Source organism: Marmota flaviventris, chromosome X (assembly GCF_047511675.1).
Source record: "Marmota flaviventris isolate mMarFla1 chromosome X, mMarFla1.hap1, whole genome shotgun sequence".
Lineage (NCBI taxonomy): Eukaryota > Metazoa > Chordata > Mammalia > Rodentia > Sciuridae > Marmota > Marmota flaviventris.
This window is the reverse complement of record NC_092518.1, coordinates 135,290,936-135,298,720: the sequence shown is the minus strand read 5'-3', so window position 1 is coordinate 135,298,720 and position 7,785 is coordinate 135,290,936. Positions and strand designations below refer to the sequence as shown.

Sequence of the window (7,785 nt, the reverse complement as noted above, 5' to 3'; positions counted from 1 at the left end):
TTAATTTAGTACTATACTTTGTATGATTTTCCTCTTTTTAAACTTGTGAAGATTTTATTTATAACTCAGAATATGATCTATTTTGATGAATGCTCCATGTACATTTGAAAAGAATGTGTATTTTGTTGTAGTTGGATGAAGTTACTTTTAAAAATACCAATTAACTCATATTGTTTGATCAAGTTCATCAAATCTTTTATATTCTTACTGATGTTGTTTTCTGTCATATCAATTACTGAGAAAGATGTGTTCAAATATTTAGCTATAATTATATTTTATCTATTTAACTTTTCATTTCTTTCAGCTTTCACTTCATATACAATTCCTGTTAGATGCATATGCATTTGGGATTGCTATGTCTTCTAGGAGAACTCATCTGTTTATCATTATGAAATGTACCTCTTTATTCCTAACACTATTGCTTATTCATAAAAATTCTTTATTTGATATTAATATCGCTACTCTAGTCTTCTTCAAATTATTTTGGTATTATAATGATATATCACTTTCCATATATTTCCTTTTTTGTATACATTTTATTTAGAGACAGGGTCTTGCTAATTTGCTTAGGACCTCGCTAAGTTGCTGAGGCTGGTTTTGAACTCTCGATCCTCCTGCCACAGTCTCTTGATCTGCTAGGATTATAGGTGTGTGCTACCACACCTGGCTCAACATATTTCCTTTTAACTTATTTGTGTCCTTATTATCTTATAGACAGCATAGAGTTAGATCTTGCTTTTGTTATCTAAGGGAAAATGTTTCTTCTTCTTCTTCTTCCTCCTCCTCCTCCTCCTCTTCTTCTTCTATTATAACTACTAATATTACCACTACTATAAGGAACTCCTATTTGAAAGTCCAGATAAGTAATGCAAATGAGTATATTTTCCAAGATGAATCCACCCCTCCTAGTCCAGCTGAATTTGAAAAATCACAATAGGAAATAAGGAAGGATTAAAAGTACTTCTGAGGATTTGGGCATTGACTGAATAATGCATGACTTTAAGTGGCACATAACACCTATTTTAAATTTTTGAGACAATTTGCTCAGGCACATTTTATCATGGGATTGCAATAGAAGGTGAAGTATACATCTAAGTTACAGTGTAAGGAGCAATGACACTAATTATGTATAATGAGAAATAATCTGAAACATATTTATTTCTTTGTGGAATACACTGTAGTTAATTGATATGTGTTTCCCCCAAATAGTTTTATGCAAAAAGCCAGGTAGTAAGGAACAAAAATTAAAAACTTATTCACTCTTCATCCCCTCATGAAGTTCATATTTTAGTACTAGAAGACAGGAATAAACATATAATTAAATAATTATTAGTTTGTTGAAAGCATTGAGTGCTATAGAAGTGTATAATGAAGGGCATAATATTGTCTCAAAAGATCAGAACAAATATTTTCTTCAGAAAGTGATGGTTAAGAAATCTAAAGAATGAGTAAAGGAAGCTGTATAAGCAAGGTTGATCTGATAGACCATTATGAGCAAGGTAGGATAAAACTTGATATGTTTAAGATATGAGAGTGGGCCAGTATACCAATAAATAAGAGGAGAAAGATAGCATATGAGATATGAGAGAGGTAGAAAAGTACCAGACAGTGTTAAGGAGTTTGATTTAGTAATCAGGGAGCTAAAAAGAGCAATGGAGAGCAAGACTGTGACATAATCAAATATCTCTTTGCTATCTGTAGGAAAATTGAAGTGTGGGTAAAAAGGTTTTATCAGGAAACTAAGAAGCTGTTAGAGTGGTGAAGTCAGGCGTTTTAAATAGCTCTTTTGGTTTGTAAATCATGATTGTGGAGACATAAACAAGATAATCAATTAGAAAGACTTTTAAGAAAATAGAGTTGACAGGACTTTTGGGCTTTTAATTCATTGTAAATTCAAGGTGAAGGAGAATGAAAAGATAGAAGTAATTCATAATCTATGGCTTGAGCAGTTATGTTGTTATGAGAGTTAAATATTATTTTATGTGTGGAGCATAGCAGGAACTCAATAATTGGAATCTATTATGTTTGTATAGTAGTTGCTTCCAAATATATTTCTTTAGAATATATATTTTACAGTAAAAAGACCTAGTGAATCCACCTTTGTTTTATGATTGGAATTCTTGCCAGTGAAACTCATATTTACTCTGATAATAATAGGTATCACATTAAAGAAAATATTATTCTGGTGTTCTGTTTTTCTGCAGTTTGTACTTTCTGCCAGACAGACATAGAAAGAGATCACACACTTCCAATTTCAACCAACATTTTCTATGCAGATGATATTCAAATCTTCATCACTCTGGAGACTAGGCTGCATTGGTAATGAAATGAAGCAATATATGGGAAAATGAATAGTCTCTACTATATAGTAATGAAGGTAAAGCAATGTAATCTTGGAGTTTTATATAATCATGGAAGTGAAGGAATTAAATAAAGAGAAGTTACAGGGGCAAAAAAAATAATTTTGGGAGGGAACAGAGTGAAATAGTACAGTTCATAGAGTAATGTCTTATACATAAGCAACATTAAATCAATTTTGCTAACTTTAAACGAGATTGCACAATATTCATTTATTCATTCGACAATAATATATAATATAATCAGTAAGAAGTTTTGTGAGGCGGAAAATGAAGTGTACAAGAGAATAGAATCTGACCATGTAGATATCAAGGAAAGAGTATGTAGGTCTTTATAGCCATAATAAGATGAATCTGGTTCTAAGTTAACTGAAAGATTGTTGGAAAATTTTATGAAAAATAATGACAAAATCTGGCTTTAATCTTTAGAAGTTTCATTTTTCTGTAGGGATTATATTTACAGGAAGGAGTCAAGAGTAGAATTGGGAAAATGCTGCAGTTTCCAGGAAGGAGATAATAGTAGATCAGACCAAGTAGCAGTACTGATGATAGTGGGAAGTTGTCAAATTCTGGATGTATTTTGAGGGTAGAGCTGACAGGATTTGTTGGCCAACTGATATGAGAAAAAGATATTAGTTGATAATACTTCCAAATAGTTGGCTTGAGTCGTTGGAAGAATGGAATCCTTATTTATTGAGATGGGTGGAAACTGTGGGGTATAGAAATTGGTATTTCTCTTTTAAATAAGCTGGTTTATATTCTTACTAGTATTTTAAGTGGAGATTTTAAGTAAGCAATGTGGAATTCAGAGGAGAGATTTGGAATAAAGATATGAAGTTGGGAGTTGGGAGTATATAAATGGTGCTTAAATCCAAGAGACTAAATAAGATCACCAAAAGAGTGAATGCAGATACTGAAAAGGAGTAAGAACCAAAACCTTAGACATTTAGAGTTCCGGGAAATGAAGAAGAATCATCAGAGTATTTGGAGGATGAATGACCAATGAGGTAAGAAGAAAACCAGAAAAATTACAGTGTGCTGGAAGCCAAGTACAAAATGTGTTTCAATAAGGAAGGTATATTGAACATGCTTTAAACTTCATTTAACATTATCTTCGTTCACATTTAATATTATCAGGTCATTGCTGGAGCCACTACATGGGGTATAGCTTGATGCATCTCATACTATTTTTTCTTGTCATGGGTTTTCTATGCTACCACCATGTGAGACATATGCCTGCTCAGTAATTCTAGACCATGTACCAATTTCCAAGTACCAGTAAGTCAGCACCCTTTAGGATTACCCTTGATCAGTGGGAGATGAGATCTGATAAACATCTTCTCTATGTCTGGTAGAAAATTCTTGGGCACATGCCACATGGCTCCTTAGAGAGTCTTCAGTGGAAATAATCTATAGTTGCTATAGTAGTAAACAATTCAATAACATACCCTTGGATTGATGTTCTCTCTTTTCCTGGTTTACTTTTTTCAGCCTTATTTTCCTGTTTCTTGAACTACGTCTTCTAAATAAGCTAACTACATGCAAATCCTTGTCTCAGGCTCTGCTGGGCTTTTTTTTTTTTTGGGGGGGGGGCAGGGAGGTTCTTTTTCAAAATTTTGTTCTTTTTAGATATACATGAGAGTAGAGTGTATTTTGACATATCATGCATACATGGAGTATAACTGATTCTAATTAGGATCCCATTCTTGTGGTTGTACATGATGTGGAGTTTCATTATTGGTACATTCATATATGAACATAGGGAAGTTATGTCCAATGCATTCTACTGTCTTTCCTACTCCCACTCCCCCTTCCTTCCCCTCATTCCTCTTTGTCTAATCCAATGAACTTTTATTCTTCACTCCCCGTTATTGTGTGTTAGCATCCACATATCAGAGAGAGCATTCAGCCTTTGGTTGTTTGGGACTGGTTTATTTCACTTAGCATGATAGTCTCAAGTTCCACCCATTTACTGGCAAATGCCATAATTTCATTTTTCTTTATGGGTGCCACCTTTTCTTTATCCATTTATCTACTGAAGAGCATCTAGGTTGGTTCCATAACTTTGCAATTGTGAATTGAGCTGCTATAAGCATTGGTGTAGATGTGCTAGGCTTTTTTGGACAAATTACATTGAGATATGGGACATGCTCAACTGAGACAAATGCTGCTGATAAGTTGAGTAAGGTGAAGACTGAGAACTGACCATTGTATTTATCAAAGTAGAATCATTGGTAAAGTTGACAGGAGCTATTTTGGTGGAAAGGTGGTTCAAAAGCCTCGTTGGAGGGCGTTCAATGTAAAATGCTTCTTTTGTCTCCATGATATGTGGCAAGGTCATAGACTAGGAGTGGAGATATAGAGGATTTGGATGTTTTGGAGTTGTGATAAGAGAGAAGTATGAAAAAGTCATTGTGAAGAGTTTACTTGAAAATAACCTGAAGACAGGAAATAGAGTAGAAATGGCTAGTTGTACTAAGAGCATACTTGAAATTCATGTTTTTCTCCAGTTATATTCACCTGTTCAGATGAAAATAAAGAATAAGTATTTAACTAAGGTTCAGATTTTTTTGTATGTGGTGGTGGGGATTGAACCCATGGCCTTGTGCATGCAGAGCAAACACTCTACCAACTGAGCTATATCCCCAGCCCTGTAAGGTCCAGATTTTGTCAGACAAGTATACTTGGGTGGTGTTGTGATAGACCAGGGAAGGTACCCTGGATAATAAGAAAAATCAGACCTTGAGGAGGGTGATGAATGATAAAAGAATTGACAGTCAATTTTTGATGGTGGTTGAGGATAACCAGAGAAGACTTCTAGATCTTTGTTTTACATATGACTTTTATCAAGGTTACTTACAAATATAATATTATATATCATATGCTAGTTCTGCCAAGATAAGTTCTACTGAGTAGAAGGAGCACTATTAATAAATATTCTGGGATATGACTATTAACTGAGATGGTCCTGGGTAAATTGGGATATATTTTGACCCTACTCAAATAGCCATTTTTATTCTAAAAAATAGATTTCAGTAGATGAGATCACAGAATCTTTAGAGTCCTGGTTCCTCAGTTCAAAACCAGGGACAAAAAAAACCAGAAAAACTAAATAACTTGCCAAAGGTGTCCTAGAATAGGGTAGAGACAGTTATAGTCCTCTGAATGAAACTCATCAAGGCTGACTTTTACCAATCTCCTCCCATCTCACACTGCCTTGAATGCTATCATATATATCTTCTGATTATAAATTCAGTGTTGTTTCTGTGCTTCAGGTATTCTCTAGCCTCTTATTTATTCTCTTCTCAGTGTTAGTATCAATTCTGTTTACATGAAGTCTTCTTGAATGAGATTTCAGTTTCTCCTACTATTAACAACTATGCCTAACACTACAATAAAATTTCACCCTTCTTTCATAAGTACAGAGTTAGTCTGATTTCTTATTATATCTACCTAGTATTTCATGCAGTTCATCACTAGGCTCTTGTTTTAATTCTTATCAGGAAAAGTACAAGTATTTATTTGGAAATATAACTATTAGCAAGGAGCTTTGGTGTCATATTTTCTAGGAAATCACAGATCCCTCAAATTTAGCCTTTAACAATTCTATTTCTTGAACATAGGTCATTGCCTCTTAATTACCTGAAAGAACACTCCTGCCTGAGACACATCTGGATTATAAGTATCTACCACTATATTTGAAGCCTGTTGATTTTCACTAATTCCTTGTCTTTCTATTTCCCCTTTAAAAAGAAGGCATTACAAGATGAAATGAGGATATATTGAATAAGTCGTTTTTAAAAACTCACTTGTAATGTGACATATAGAATTACCTAGTTTAATCATGACCTTTGAAATTTATTAGCATGAATCAAGTAAGAGAATAAAGGAGTGCTTTGTTAAATATTTTTTGTATTTAAAAATAACTTTCAAATAAACACTTTAAAATCATTGGCAAAAATGAATGAATTAGGAATGTGTATTATATTTTTAAAATAAGGAAATTACAAGAAACCCATTTTATAAGTGCTACAGAATTCCATATTTATCAAACAACTAGCCAGATGCATGACTCCTAGGGGAATAAAAGTGGCCCTGTCTAGAAATTCCCAATATCCAGTATAGATAGTACAGGAATGAATATGGATAATGTTTTTCTGGGGCCCTGAAGTTTGGGAATTGTGTTCCTTGTAGTCCCAGATTATTCTGGGAGTACTAGATCCCTAAATAATCTACTTCTTCAGATCAGCAAAGGCAAAATCCCCTTCCCTCTTTTCTGGCTTTACTGCCCTTCTTTTTACCCTCTCCCAACCCATACTGGCCTCTGGAATGGGAACTATAAGCCCCATAGAAATCCTGGATTCAGCTGCACGCTTGGTTTCAGAAGAGAGGAAGGTGACTTTCACCTTGTGCAACTGGATGCTACCTTGGACTCGTACACCCCGAATTTCCACTTAATTAATGAAGCCATGACTTCTGTTGAACAAGACAAGCTAGGTCAAGCCTTTGAAGACGCTATCGAAGTACTAAGGCATCATTCAATGGGACATCTTCAATACTCCCCAGATTACAAAACGTACCTGACTTTCATTAACCATTGTCCTCACATCAGAGGAAATTCCAGATGGTATGCAGTGTATCCTACAGAGGAACCAGTCTATAATTGGAGAACTATAATAAACAGTGCTGCAGACTTCTATCATGAAGGTAATATTCAACCTCTGCAGAATATAACTGAAAATCAGTTGGCAGAACCTGCTGTCTTCCAGCAAAAGGGAGTGAAAAGCAGAAAGAAGCTCAGGCTGTTTGAATACCTTCATGAGTCCCTGTGTGATCCTGAGATTGCCTCTTGTATTCAGTGGGTAGATAAAACCAAAGGCATCTTTCAGTTTGTATCCAAAAACAAAGAAAAACTTGCTGAACTTTGGGGGAAAAAAAGGCAATCGGAAGACCATGACTTACCAGAAAATGGCCAGAGCCCTGAGGAATTACAGAAGAACTGGGGAAATCACCAAAATCCGAAGAAAGCTCACCTACCAGTTCAGTGAGGCTATTCTCCAAAGACTCTCTCCACCTCATTTCTTGGGTAAAGAGATTTTCCACTCACAGGCTGTTCAACCTGATCAAGAATATCTCAGTTTAAATAACTGGAATGCCAATCACAACTATGCCTATGCCAATTACCATGAGCTAAATTACCTTGATTGCTAAATATTCTCTCTCATTTCCCCATTGCCTGGCATCAGAAAACCCTATAAGCTTCAGGATTTTTCTCTGAAAGCAGTTGGTCCTCCATACCCAGAGGTTCCACATCCATGGACTCAACCAACCACGGATGGAAAATATTTGAAAAAACTAATGTTTCTGTACTTTACATGTACGAGCTTATTTTGTTGTACCCTAACCCTAACCCAAATGATGTGGTAAG

At 35.0% G+C, this 7,785-nt stretch overlaps 1 pseudogene; it reads left to right on the top strand.

Moving 5' to 3' along the window:
• The first annotated feature begins 6,826 nt into the window (after positions 1-6,826).
• LOC114081548 (transcription factor Spi-C pseudogene) lies at positions 6,827-7,568 on the top strand (annotated as a pseudogene).
• Positions 7,569-7,785: the final 217 nt, after the last annotated feature.